This window comes from Pundamilia nyererei, unplaced genomic scaffold (genome assembly GCF_000239375.1).
Source record: "Pundamilia nyererei isolate P.nyererei 1_Seehausen unplaced genomic scaffold, PunNye1.0 scaffold00146, whole genome shotgun sequence".
NCBI classification, from domain to species: domain Eukaryota; kingdom Metazoa; phylum Chordata; class Actinopteri; order Cichliformes; family Cichlidae; genus Pundamilia; species Pundamilia nyererei.
The window spans coordinates 940,744-955,835 of record NW_005187547.1 but is presented as its reverse complement, the minus strand read 5'-3'; the positions used below and the strand labels follow the sequence as shown (position 1 = coordinate 955,835).

General features: G+C 39.8%; 1 long non-coding RNA gene across 1 annotated transcript in view; it reads left to right on the top strand.

Moving 5' to 3' along the window:
- LOC102203192 (uncharacterized) overlaps positions 1-15,092 on the top strand; it is a 115,198-nt gene that overhangs the window by 75,885 nt on the left and 24,221 nt on the right. Inside the window, exon 3 of the long non-coding RNA XR_312029.1 lies at positions 12,632-12,907. This is a non-coding gene — a long non-coding RNA (uncharacterized LOC102203192). The remainder of the gene's footprint in view (positions 1-12,631; positions 12,908-15,092) is intronic.

Below are 15,092 nucleotides of genomic sequence, written 5' to 3'. Positions count from 1 at the left end.
TGTTACATTTCACCCCAGGATATGTTACAACTAACCCAGACTATGGGGTTAATTGTAACATTTCACTCTTTGTGTTTGAGACCATACCATGCAATGGGTAATTGTGCTGTAGAGAAAATAGCTGCACTATGTATTAGCAGAGACATGTAAATACTTTGCATTACATTTTGTTGTCATATTAAAGCCTTAAAGTCGCAGGTTGAGGCTGAGAAAACTCTGCCAGTGACAGAAACAGTGGAAGCCTGTCTTACCAACTGTACGTGATCACCGATCAGATTATGATTCAAAGTCAGCAGACGCTCAGCACTACTTTAGACAAGCTAGAATTATTGTTGTCTTTTTAATTGTTTCTGGTTTTTTCACTACCTAAGAGAAATATTTCAAATATTTTTCATGTTTATTCATGGACACTTTATTAAGTACACCTGATCAACTGGCTTTGAACCTGGTATGGGTTTTGTCTGTTCAGAATACTTCAGAAACTGCTGATTTACCCACACAAACATCTCCAGTGTTTATAGAGAACTGTTGGAAAAAGAGAAAATATCCAGCAATCAAAAGTTCTCAAGCTAGTTCACACTAGTGTTGATGGTGTAATGGTGTAGGAGATATTTTCTTGGCACGCGTTTAGCCTCTTCGAATTGAACATCATTTATAACGGCCTACCTGAGTGTTGTTGCTGGTCGTAGCCATCCCTGTGACAAAGTGGCTAGAACGGAATTAATTTGTGACTAAAGTGTACTCATATTCTGATGGCTGCTTCCAGGAGGATACAACACTTTGTTAATAAGCTCAAATCATCTCCCAATGGTTTACTGAACATGATGAGTTCACTGTACTCACATGGACTACAGAATCACCGGACCTTAATCCAACAGGACCACCTTCAGGATGTGGCAGAACAGGAGATTTCTATCACAGATTTGTAGCTGAAAATCTGCATCGATGGTGTGATGTTATCATGTCAGAGTAAGGACTCAGAGGAATGTTTTCAGCATCTTGTGGAATCTGTGCCAGTACTTAATGTAAAAGAGTGTCCAAGCTCGTGCTACAATGGTACAAAGTGTCCAGTGATTTTATATACCTTATATAACTTGTTATATAACATTAAAATAGTTTTGTCAAAATTACAATAGTTTCATTTTGACACTGTGGCGGTATCTGCTCAGGCAGGTGGAACAGAGCACACCCGTTTGTGAATGGGATCACTTAAAAATGAGGCGACTTAGAATTTTTAAATCAATACCACAGATACACCTACTAGGAGACTGAGGGGAAGGAACAATGACAAACAACAATTAGTTGATGCTTAAAGCTGGTTTATTTAACATGACATAAACAGTAAATTGTATTCAAGTTATCTGTCTTAATGTGTTGTGCCAGAGCGTTCTCACTCCCGAGGCGTAACATGTCGACGTTTTGTCACATCCCGCGGCGTTCCTGAGGAACGCGAAAGGAGACCTTCGGCGTTCTTGTGGTACGCGGCGGGCTATGGCTGGGATCCAGTGCAATGACGCTCCCGCGGTAATAGTCGTTCCAGCCCTGTATTCCAGCCCTAAACCTAACCTTATACCTAGCCCTGACCATAACCTTATTCCTGACCTTAACCAGGACTTTAATGGTGTTAAATAGCGTGTTTCTAAGCGATTTGAAGAAAAAGAGCGAACATGTGTAGATGCAGTCCAGACGGTTCTCATATTTCCTCTTTTTTCCGAGGTCGTCATTTAGGAACGTGGTGGGTAGCCGAAAACGTAATATGTTGACGATTTGTCACCTAGCGTAAAATGTTACGCTTTGGGAGTGAGAACGTGTTGGTTGTGCAAGGTCTGGCTGAAGGACTGATGTGCAGAAATGATGTTATGTCCCTCAATAATTCACAAGACCTGCTGCTCTGCTTCGAATATTGGTAAGAACTTCACCCAGTGATTACTGAATGGATTTTCACCAAAATTTTGCCGAAGTTCAAGACCAGATTTGTTGGTTGTTTTTTTTGTCATTTAGTCTATTTTGTTTTAAATTTTCACAAGAATTGCTTGTTCCTGTAGAATATTGGTGATCCCCACAATCAGACGATTCCCTATGTGCAAGCATTTACCCACAGTAGGAATGAAAAACCTGCTTGTAAGAGGAAGAAACCTCTGGCAGAACCAGATTGTTGTCACAGCAGTGACTGGTTGGGGTGGGGGAAGTGAAAAAAAAAAGCCAAGGTGATAATTGTTGGAGCAACTTAATAATTTTTTTTGTTAAAATATTAAACTGTTGTAATCAGATTTAATTGAGTATTGGGTTTTACAATGTGGATAAGCATTTGCACTGGAATGCATCTGTAATTTTGCTGTTAATTGCTTTTTCCAATCCCTGTTTGTGGTTTTAAATTGAATGTTTACTTTTGTCTGGGGTCAAAGAAACAATGCTGGGGATTGCAGGAGATTGATTTTGTGTGGTGTTTCTTGTTTCCAATTTTAAGTCTGCTGAGAGATCACAAGGTTTTCTCCCTCTGTCCTTCTAATGTCAATGCAAAGGGAACTCGTAGAGAGGTCAGTGTCATAGAATAGATGCTGGAGAACCTCCAGTGTTGTGATGCCATCAGCTTGTCCTAGGTCACGGTTTCCTTCCACATATAGGTATGCAAAAACTGCATAAAAAGCACTTGCAGCAACAAATACATAATATTCCATAAACACGCTTTGCCGATCCGATCAGCTGTTCATAACATTTCCTAGACGTCATCGCGAACTTTCGCATGTCCGCCATTACCTGCCCGAAACTGGTGGACTTGGTTCTATGGTAGGTCTTAAAGGGTTAAATGGAATACGAAGCATAATTTTAGGCTCTCTGTACCAAACCGTCTGCTCTCAGGAACCAGGAATCACTTAGATATGGGACGTGCTTGGCCAAAGTCAATAACTTTAACTTTGATGGGATACTGATGGCGTTCCACAACCATTATGTTTCCAGGTTTGAGGTCAGCATGCACTATTCCCAGAGAATGCAGGTGGAACAGAGTATTTGCTAGTTGATGTAAAATTAGACTTGTTTTTCTTATGAGGACACCCTGGTTATTCCAATCCTCTATGTTGCTCCTCATGTGCATGTGCGTGTGTGGTGTGTGCATGTGTGTGCATGTGTGTGTGAAGGTGGGTGTCTAAGTGTCAAAGACACAGGCAAAGAAACAGAGCATATTCAAGTGTGTTTTTGTGTAAGGAGGTCACAAAGGAAGACACTGTCCAGACTTTTCAAAAATAACAACATATAGAGTTGCGTTTTGACAATGTGTGTGTCTGTGTTTCTGTGAGTGCATATATGTGTGTGTGTGTGTGTGTGTGCATGTGTTTATTACTGAAAAGAGTATCTGGTTATTATTTAGTCAGGCTTGACTTCTGACCCTCTCCTTTTTGACCTCCCACATCCTGTTCATCTGGGGAGATGGGCATACATTCATACACATGCACCCACTCAATACCCCACCCCCATCACCACCACTAACCTAACAGCGCCACCCCCAGCCCTCTTGGCCACCAACAGACACGCTGGAGTCACAAAGAGTTCATGTTTATGTGAAGTGAAATCAAAGGTTTATTGATTTTCTCTCGTGAGTAGTTCAGCATACATGACTTATCCGTGATAGAATGTGCTGGAATAATAAAAAATAAAGGATGGCCTGTAAATGGTAAATGGCCTGTATTTGTATAGTGCTTTACTAGTCCCTAAGGACCTCAAAGCGCTTTATACATCCAGTCATCCACCCATGCACACACTGATGATGGCAAGCTACATTGTAGCCACAGCCACCCTGGGGCGCACTGACAGAGGCGAGGCTGCCGAGGATGATCAAAGGTGGCTCAGAAATGACGTAAATACACACACTCTGTAAAGGCATACAGCTTTATTAGAGTCTATATCTAAATATTCTTTCCTAACATACCCGTCTGCACGTGTTTTCAAACTGGATGTGTTTTGTAACAGGATTTAAAGAGATTTCAATCTGAACAATGAGACTGTGAAAAAAGAATATGCACTCCCTCCTAAAAAAACTAAACAGAAACAAGATGATTAGACAGAGGCTGCTGCCACTGCACTGACAAAAAAAAGGAAAGCATCAGATGTAGGTCTTAGCTTTGTCCCGCTGGATGCCATTACATTACTCTTCAGTCGTGGTATTTTATCTACTCAGAGCTTCATTATGCTTCATTAGTCATTGGATGGTTTTTGTGAGTCATTGTGTAAACAACACTTGCATTCATATATGGCATGCACAATTTGTAAATTTATGTTTGCATATGCTGTGCATGTCAAATATTGCATCTGTAAGCAGAAAAGGGGAGAGAGACTCGTCAGTGCCTTTTATAGCATACTCACCTTCTTATCTCCTTTTTACATTTCAAAGACCAAAACCCTCGTCTGTGCAGCTATAGCTGAAGCGATAAACTGCTGTGGTATACTGGATGGCACTTCACCATTTTTGCATATGGTGTTTAACAGCACTATTATGTGTACTTGAAGCGGCATACATTCATTGCCGTAATCATCGCTGCAAATATCCAGAAATGTGATAGCAATAAAGCATAACCACACAATGTCTTGAAATATAAGACAAAAAAAGAATGTATTGGCACACGGCGTAATTTTATTTCACCAAGTCTTCCCAAGTTGTCAAACGTCAAAACAGAATGCAGCAGTATAGAAAACAAAATAAAAACAATAAAAATACAGCAGTGAAGTGGAATTCAATAAAATGAGTTGAAAGAGCAGGCTCGCTTATGGTCAAGCTTGAGTTTAGCCGGAGGGCAAAACTTTGCTTTTAACTGCTGGGACTGGGTGAATAGGTTGACTTAGTGCTTGTGTGAAATATTTGTTTTGGCAGTGTTAGAGTGAGTGTGTTAGTGTGAGGGAACTGCTGTGTTGGTGTGTGGATGTTAACAGATGTCTCTGTGTATGTAAGCTAAACATGCCCTATTCTTAATTCCAGGGTGAACCTGAACTTCCTCCCCTTTCAAGTCTTTTTTTTTCTTCCTTTCTCCAACACAGACTGACACAAGATGAATGAGTCATCTTTCAGACAGTTTTTTCTCATTCTTCTTTGTACAGATGTTTATTGTTTTAACAACATGCCTCCATAGGGGCAGGGAATGTGACAGGACGCTGTCCGTACAATGATTACCACTAAATAAACCAAAGAAAGGGGTTTATTAAGATTGGAGTTAACATAAAACAACAAACTAAAGGTATCTGGAAGACAGAGACAGAGAGAGTACTTTATTTACTTTCATGCTACTATGAGGGTTGTGGTGTGCATTGCTTTGTGTGACAGTGAGCCTGAAATGCCACAATTACTAATGTGATTTTCTTAAAATAATATAAGTCATTTACTAATTTTTTATTAGCTTTTACCTTTTCTTTCCCTTTTCTTATTACACTGAAGTTGCTGTCCATTTTGGATGTTTCCCGAGTCCTCAGAGGTGTCAGTGCTACAGCTTTGTGCTTGTTCACTGTCACCTCACACCAAACCTGACCTGATCGCTGCCCACCTTTGAAAGGGTGAACTTTGACCAGAAAAACCCCTGCCAGGTCCTAATGATGTAGAGAGGATTGCGGGTGACAGGAGACGAATGCGAAGACAGACACACGTGGGCTGGTGCACAGACTTTGAGACACAATAATAGAGTGAAAAGGGCTTTTCTGCAGACCCGAGTGACGAGAGAACACGCACACACACACAGAGCACAGCTTACAGCTTACACAGGAAACTGCTGAGACGTGCGGGTCATGTCCGCTTCCATGTTTATAGTCTTTACAGACATATTAAAGCAGACACGTGCACACCCACACGTGCACACCTGGCGTAATCAGTTATCTTTGTTTTTGCATATTGTCTTTTTGACAAAGTAGTATGTGCTTTAGTTTAGCCTGAGCCACGGGGTCAATTTGACATTGTTTTATTATTGCTCTTTGAGAACATATAAGCAATTCTTCAAAAAGTCCTGAAGAACATGGTTGCAATCGCCTTACCTCCTGTAATTGACTCTTCTGAAGGTTAAACTGGACACAAACTAATTTGCTTTGGCCTCCGAGGGCTTCCTTCACCTAAAATAACGAGCCACGCAGTTTACCCTTTACTAAACCTCCCCAGTAGACCACAGATGGCCTTTCAATTACCGAGCTAAAACATGCAGAATGGCAACGCATAGCATTATTAATGAAGTGCAAGAGGGGCTGTATTCATATCTCATCACGATAAAGCAAGCAAAACCACACATACGTAAAAACACAGAGACACACACACACACACACACACACACACACACACACACACACACACACACACACACACACACACACACACACACACACAAATTTGCAGACATGCTCATGCACACATGAACAGACAGATATACAAACATGTGGCAGTGTACTAGTCACATATATGGCCATGCACATATACACACACACAAACCAAGATTACCTTTCTTATTTGCTTAGCATGCAATCTTTCTTAGGGTCACTACTCCATTCATCTACATTGCACCAATCTATAAATCCAACCCTCTGATGCCAAGGAAAGCCAGTGCATATGCAGAGCGATCTGGAGCTAGTTACTGTGTTTCTGCTGACTCATTTGCACATCACATTGAGCTTTTACATTTATTATAAATGGAGTAGGCAGCAAGAAACACTGAGGGTCAGGTTTTTTTAATTCTGAAGTTATCAAGCCATTTATTTGAGGGTGGACTTTTTTTTATTTCTCTCTCTCTAGTTTGCCATGATAATTCTTCTGTTAGAGTCCACAAGTATAATAGCCTATTTAAATTAAGGAAACTTGCATTAAATAAAATTAAAATGTGAACAAGGAGGGTGAAAATTGAGAATAGAAGGACCATAATTATTCTTTTCTAACTGTAAAATCACACTGGCCACAGGGAGCAGGGTATTAAATCACCAAACTAGCAATTAGCAGCTGACCCGCACTACCTCCTGAGCCACAACCACCCACATATACAACTGTAATACAGTTAGTGATTTGAAGTTTGCTAAATCAGTAGTCTTTAATATTTATATTTTACTTATCTAATAAAAGTTTTATGCAAGCAGTCTTGTACAATTTACATTTTTATAATCTAAATGTTTTGAGTAAATAACCAATATTTAATATTACTGATTAAACTGGGACTGTTTTGCACGTAAGTGTTTGTATTTTCTATGCAGTGTATATATATTACATGCTGTAGTGCTGGCACAGAGCATTGACCAGCCTGCTGAAGTCATGTGGTCTGGTGGATTACATTTACCCAAGCCCAGCATCACATGGCCAATGATAAACAAGGTTTAAGATTCCAGACTTTGCCACACACTTTAAAAAAACAAAACAAAAACGTATTATAATTCAGAAAATAACATGTCTGAATTTGCTTATGCAATATTTATGGTGACAGAGGGAGAAGGAAATCATGACAGAAAACCTCTGTAGTCTTTACATCAGTGTGACGGCTAAATGTTACTTTCGAGTGTGTTTTGTGTGGAATGTTTGCACACACATTAAAAAAACAAAACAAAGAAAAATCCGACTCACACTGTGACATTATGAGATGAGAAAGTTGTGAAAAACTGTATGTATGTAAGTCCCACTGTTTAGGAATATATAATTCTCTATTGATATGCTAAAAAGACATTTGGGATTGGAGTTTTAAAGGCAGATATCCACCAGGGAGTTGTGGGCTAGCAGAGGGTAGCTGCATAATCAGCTCTACCATCAGCCAACTGATATTCTGCATAATAGAGAGGGGATTTCTGGGTCAGTGTGTGTCTGTGTGTGTTGTGTATGTGTGTGGCTGTAGCAATGTTGGTGGGGGTCTATCCTTTTATCCACACGGATGTGTGCATGTCTGCATGTGTCCTATCCGCATGTGTATGTATGTGTTCCCTCCACGGCTTGGTGTTTACGTGTGCATGTGTGTATCTGGGGCTCTGACCCTTTACCCCACCGGGAACAGATTTCATTAGGGAACAGAGAGTGAGGTACACGCAGACAGACAGACAGAGAGCCAGAGAAATAGGAAGAAAAAAATCAGGGGACCAAATGAATGAAAGATGGGCAGGAGGCAAGTAAGGGTAGCTTTAGAATGTATTAATAGGTCAAAGGTCACTTCATTTTCACAACAAGGAAAAAGAGCCAATGCAAAAGAAGCCATGACCTTTTGTAATTCACACACACATATGCACGTTTGTATGAAGCTTTTTCCAGTTAGACACTTGACCCAATGCTAGGTTTAGCCTAGCGTTAAAAATATCTGCCCATCTGTCCCCCACACGAAAGAGAAGACCCCACAATGTGTCTGTGTAAACAGTTTTATGGCCCCACGACATGATTAATACCTGGTCCACTTTTTCTCAAACAACCCAGCTGAACAATCTAGACTTAAGTGTGGTTTAATTAAGTTGCCGTGCGAGTGTTTGAGGTGTAGGAAATGGGTGAACAAGGCATGCAGGGTCACTTGATAGAAGGTTAGAAGATTGCGTGTGTATAGCAGAAAATGAGACTGTCAGGTTCCATGTGTGTACAAATGCACCCGTGGTGCTCTCTGTATTTGTGTGCTTCAGTGCTTCTGTGTGGAAGGTGTGGGTGTATACACATAGGTTTACTGAAAAATCAGAGTCTTGAGCCGACCAGTGTTGCAAAAGGCAGGTTAAAACTTTTTAAGTTTAAAAAAAGAAAAAATAAAGATGAGGAGAAGAGGAAGAAAGGAAGAAAAAAAGTTGTGTAGCAATAAGCATTAGAAAAACTAAAGGAACAAATGTGATTATTGCTCATAGTCAGTTATAAGTTATTAAAGGAAAATTAAGTCATATTCAAAGAAAGCAGGGTGAAACAGAGAAGAAGTTGATTGATGAAAAATGCCAGGATAATCTTAGAGGAAAAAAATGGCATCGAGGTACAAAGCAACCACAACAGAAGCCCAAAACCTTAACAAAGCCCACCACCGTATGATCACACCACACCACACCACCGTATGAGTGTTGTGGTTTATCTGACAGGACGTTCCCATATTTATTACAGTCATAAACTAAACTGCCCGTGTGGTCAAATTACAGTATCTTGGCTCACACATGTGTAAAAGATCAGGTTCTTTAGTCATTTGTAGGACAGGTTTTACTGATGCTTTTTGTAAAAAGTTTGCTTTTTTACTGCCCAAGTTCTTGTCATGTTCTTTTTTCCACGACTGAATTTCGATTGCTGGCTCTTGAGTCGCGCCTTCCTATTTGATTTGTAACATGCAGGACTCATGACATTAGATAACTTCAAATGTTATTCACGGATGTGTATTGCCTTGAAGAAAGTGAAGGATGAATGGTTTAAGGATGAGAGAAAGATCGATGGATATAGAGAGAAGAAAATCCGGAGAAACAGCCAAAGGGAAGCAGAGCGTTGAGAAACAGACTGAGAAACAGACAGACAGCTAGGACAGAGATTGAGTGAGAGTCAGAGACAGAAAAAAAAGACAGGGAGAGAATTAAAGGAACCACAACAGAAGCCAAAAGCCCACTAAGTCTCCTACTCCTTATGGTGGCGGGGTGTGGTGTTGGGGATCTGGCACAACTTCCTACAGTACAGCCCCTTTCTAAACATCTCATATATACACCCAGTCAGACACAAAGTCACGGCTAACCACATCACAATTTGGTGCATATGTGTGTGTGTGTGTTTGTGCATGTGGGAGTGTGTGCAACCACTCAGCTCAGCTGCTCCCAGGCTCACAGAAAGCATTGGCTGCTTGAGCGTGTCAGAACGGTCTCTTGATCTCATCTGTCTTTTTATTGCCTAATCCCTATCTGTATTTTCTTCCATTCTCCCCTCTTATATACCCCTCTTATTGCCCTTCATCTTCTCCCTTCTACCCAACAATCCCTATCAATACAACTTTAGTTTCTCTGGAAGCATTTTTCAGTTCATACCAGTAAAAGTGTTTCTTAAGTAGTGTACCGGTAATTCAGTAAGTTTGACATCTGTCTAACACACTGAGCCTTTCTAAGCATTCCTGTTTTTATGGATGAGATTCAGATCGTAGCCGGCCCTCCATATGCGTCTTTCACGCACAATCTCAATGGGTCGATAGTCCGATGAGGTTTTTGGCTATGAATGTTTCATCCTGGTTTACATAACAGTAGCTGAGCTCTTTGGTAGCACATTGTGAATGTGTGATTACAAAGTGCTGTTTGTTCTACTCAACCTCTTCTTACTCTCTGTCTGACTGCGCTTTAAATTTCCCTCTTCTTTGTTTCTTATTTCAGATAAATACTTTTCATTTGCAACTTACCTCATTACATAACATTCAGTTTGTGTTGTTAACTTTTGCAGACAGGAGTACATAAAGAAAAACAACAGTGTAACTGTAACTAAAGGTCCTCATTTGTACAGTTTTGTTACTTTGGGATACCTTTAATTTTTAAATATTTTTTTATATGTAGCTGCTTTAACATTGATGTAATGTAGAAATAATTTTGAATAAATTATGATTTTAAACTAGAAATGATGCTTGAAATGAACAAAGCAAAGGGAAACAATGTAAAGAAAATCTATGGTCATGTTTGTATGTCTATGAGACTATACATCATCACAGACGTTCTAAATGCTAGCATGTTAACAACAATTGGATAGAGAAAAAATCCCTAATTTTATGTGCCAGTTTAAAAGAAATCAATAAAAATCTGTTCAAATCCTGATGGGGACATGACATTTGTGTACCAAACTACATGGCAGTCCATCCAATATATGTCAGGACATTTCTCTTATCAACCTCAGCAATCCCGTTGAAGCACTCCAGACTGGGCATGTTGTCGTGCACTAGCTAAAATGTGTTATTAACTGTTCCTTGATTAATGCACTTATATGTGGAAAGAAATCTGTCTGGAGGCCATCTTTGAAAGGCAGAGTACAAAAGTAAAACCTTTCCCCACAAGGCAATTTTCTTAGCAGACAGTAGACCAACACAACACAATACATAATTATAGTACATCGTACAAAACACAATACAAGGTCCAAATATCCTACACTGTTAGAAAAACAAACAAAAAGAAGAACAGATGGAACAAAGGACAACCTGTATCTATTAGTATTATCTTCGTACAACTTAAACTTTAGCCCTAATAGAAGCGTCTGGAACTCGATGTAAAGGATGCTGACAATCCCAAATAGTGGTTGTAGCTTGAAGAAAGGTAGCTGTAAGTCAGCTGTCAGTGGAAACTAAAACTTACCTCTACAAAGATTATAAGAGTCTAAAAAAAACAAATTTTATTGTTGTTAGAAAATTTGTAATATTGTGGCACAAGCAGAACTTTCAGGCTGCGCCTTTTTGCTTCAGAAGGTCAGTATAAGTCTCAGCAGACGAGTGTCTGTGCTTTTGATTATTAAAGTAGGAATGAATGTCATCGCCCTTGCAGACAGACAAAAAGCTGTCTTGTGTCAGTTTTTCCAATATTTTCACATTTAATCAGCATCAGCATCTTGATTATCTTACTAATGTGCAAACCTTCAGATGCATTGCCTCAAACAGTCCGTGCTATTATTGAAATAAATGACACCAGAATCTTTTGATTCTACGAGCTCAATTTATGTACATGAAAACACAGCCTGCATTTCATTCAGTTGTCGCATGCAGTGCGCCTATAATTAGAGTGATTTACTGAGGCAACAGATAATTATATAATCATAGGCTGTGAATGTGTTGTATACTCATTTAGGGAGTGAAGCTGGAATCGATGTTTCTACACATAACCGAGGTTGCTTTAGTTCAAGAGGAAGCAGTATAATAAAATATTGCCTAAAGCCTGAAAAGTTGATACTTGTTTAGTAACATCCAATAACTTCTGTGTCTCAATTAGATTCCTATCAGTTATCCTAATATGCTCTTTACTGAGTGATGGAAACGTAATTAGAATCTTTCATTTGTTGCATAAACATCACAGATAAGGCAGTGTGTCTGCTTCAATTGGAAATACAGTATATTACAATCCAATGAGTACGCCATCACCTGTGGTCCAACATCAGCTCCAAAAGCTGCTATTGCTATAAATTTTAAGCTTTGGAGCTAAAAGGAAGTATAGACGCCACCATGTATGAGTCAGGTCCTCTAACCACCCATAAATGTGAAAATAGTTAATGTGTTTCCATGCTGGTTCAAATGTCTATTTCTGCATCATTTGTGGTCCCAACCTCAGTTCCTTCTTCTCTAAACCAATAAGATGTATGAGTCAGGTTCCTTTAGCCATTTATAAGCATGGCATTGAGCAGACAGCCACCCATAAATGTCGTTGCCTGTGTCTCCAACTATTGCCAAAAGTCTTATTGCAGGGACTCTAAATGTCTTCTTAACCTGTTGATGAATATGTTTTTTCACTTTTCAAGATTTCAGGATGTGTTTCGTAGAAATAATATATGTCTTTTTTCGCAGGCAACTCTTCTTTCCTCTCTCCTTCATAAAAGTCGACATTTTACTCTATCTCCTTATTTTTCATTCTGTCAGTGTTTCTGACTTAATCTCTTTCTTAGTGTTTGGTGACTGTGTATGAATCAGGCCTTCTGGTGCATTTAGTTACATTTTCCTCCTTTTTTCTCTTGCTCACTGTCATTCTTTGTCAGGTCCTCTTGGCCATAGACTGAAATGCTGACAGACGATGCCCATGAATGATGAATGATGACTGGAGGTCTGTCTGGTGCCAGCAGAATGCATAATACAGCATCGATACAGCAATCGCAGTCCTCCTCAGCAGAAACATGGTGCAGTTTCTGTATCACATTATTGGAAGATTTGCCCCAAGCAGGACAGCAGGACCACTCAAAGTGGAAATCAACCGCAATGTTGAATGTTGTTTCGGTTGGAGTCCTAAACGAAGCAGCATTACAAAGAGTTTTCTGGTGAGCGCTGAAATGATCATGTCAGGATAAAAACAATAACCCGAATAGATTTTTTGTTAATCTTGTTATGCACATATATATTTGTTCTTGTCTTTGTTTGGATATGTTTCAAACTTTTAATGTGGATGTGAGTTCATAGCTTTTTTTGCATACAGTCAGTGTGTATGTGTGTGTGTTTACGGTGGGTGAATGGAAGCACATATACATTGACTTGAGGCATGTTTACACTTCTGCATTTATGTGCTACTGATTAGGTGTGAGAAGTTGCACCCAGCGTGTATGGGGAGTGAACTATATGTGTCTGCATGCAGACCCCTATAGTCTAGGGATGTATGGCAGTGTTGAAGCATGTTGTGGATATATTACTGTGTGTGTGTGTGTGTGTGTGTGTCTGTGTATTCCTAGTATGTAGGTCATCGGTGTATTCCTGATGAAATGTAGTCCTCTGGAGAACCCTACAGATATGAGGGCCTAAATTAGACACTATTATCTGTGTGTGTGTGTATGAGAGAGAGAGCTATACACATTTGCCGGACCAGAGCTTCACAGACATGTGTTTTCAATTTTGTGCATGCTTTTACATGTAAGAGCAGCATCACGAGTGTGTGTTTGTCCATCTGTGTGCGTAGGTGTTAAATTGCATGTAATTTCAAACATTATGTATTTATGTATGTGAATGAAAATGACACAGTGGTATCATCTGACAGACTCGTTGCCTATTATCACTGACCTGGGACTGTAAACCTCGGCCCTTGATTTTAACGACTGTTGGCACAGAAAGCCTGTCCATATTGTCACATTACCAAGCCAAACTGCTAATAAGCCTCAAGCACCACTCCAAGAAGAGTATGTGACCAAATGTAGGAAACACACACTCTGCTGCATAACATACACAAGAGGTGCATTTGCAGGAGTGATGAAGTTAGTTTTAAGGGTGACTGACTTTTATAACATGTAAAAAAAGTGTTTGATGTCTTTTTGTACGTCTTTAACACTGAAATTTCAGTTTTGGAAATCCATTCAAAGCTATTACTCTTACATTTTGGTGTTTTGTATAGCTGCTGTTGGAGAAACAGGGCAATGATGATTAGGTTTCTTTAAAGTATACAGGACATACATATTTTGTGTCACTTTCTAGATACAAAATGTGTCTTTCTGAATACCCTGTGATCTTAGTGCTGTTGAAACATTACATATAATCCCCTTTCATTTCGAGATGTCTACATTTCCAGGCAGCCGACTGTCAGTAAGTCACAGGGACAATATGCAGTCAATCTGTCAAACCAATTCAGAATTTTGCCAGAGCTCAGCCCAAAAGTTATATTCAACCTGAGAGAGATGAATGGGAGTGAGAATGTCTACCTTTGAAAAGCTTCATGCTTTGACCAAATCATATGCTGTCACTCCTAAGCTTTAGAAGGCCTGCACTTTTCATCAAAGCCGTTGATGGCTACCTTTCACAGTACTGTCGAATACACCCTCAAAAGCTTCCCTCCCTCCTTTCCTTCCATCCCCTCCCAAATCTCTTTCTTCTTCCCTCCGATGTCTACTACCCCCCTGCCCCTCCACCCAATCCTTCCATTCCCCTTGTCCTTAATCCCTCCCCTCCCTCCTCTCCTCAATCAAACCCTCAAATCCCTCCAGGTTTTTTTCCCCCCTGTGTGTATGTGTGACTTCAGTACTGTCAAGATAGATGAAACAAGAAAAATTCAGATTCATCACAGTCATAACCTGCCATGATGATAATCCACTGCTATTCTTCCCTTGTGGTATTAGGCCGATGTCACTGGCCTTTTTGGGGTTTATTTGCATATTTGTTTCCCCTTTGTTTCTTTTGATGAATTATTTACTGTGGAGTAAAAATGACAGCAGAGATCAGTGATGATTGCTGTCACGGGCGGATGTGAGTTCTTTTCTCCTCTTTGTAATTGTTCTCTTCTTTGCTGATTTTCAATCAAGCTTTTTTTCTTTACTCATATTTCCTGGTGACAACAGACAATAAAGTGGGGGGGAAAACACACAGATATTTTAGCATTGCCAGTGAAACCTTTCCACTGTCTAGCGGGAACGAAGCTTCCTTTGTTGTCGTAGTGATTATAGGGTAGGGAAAAGCTGCAAAAAGAGGAGAAAAGGGAGAGAGAAGGGATCAAATGGAAAAATACTGTGAACACAAATGTGCTAGGAG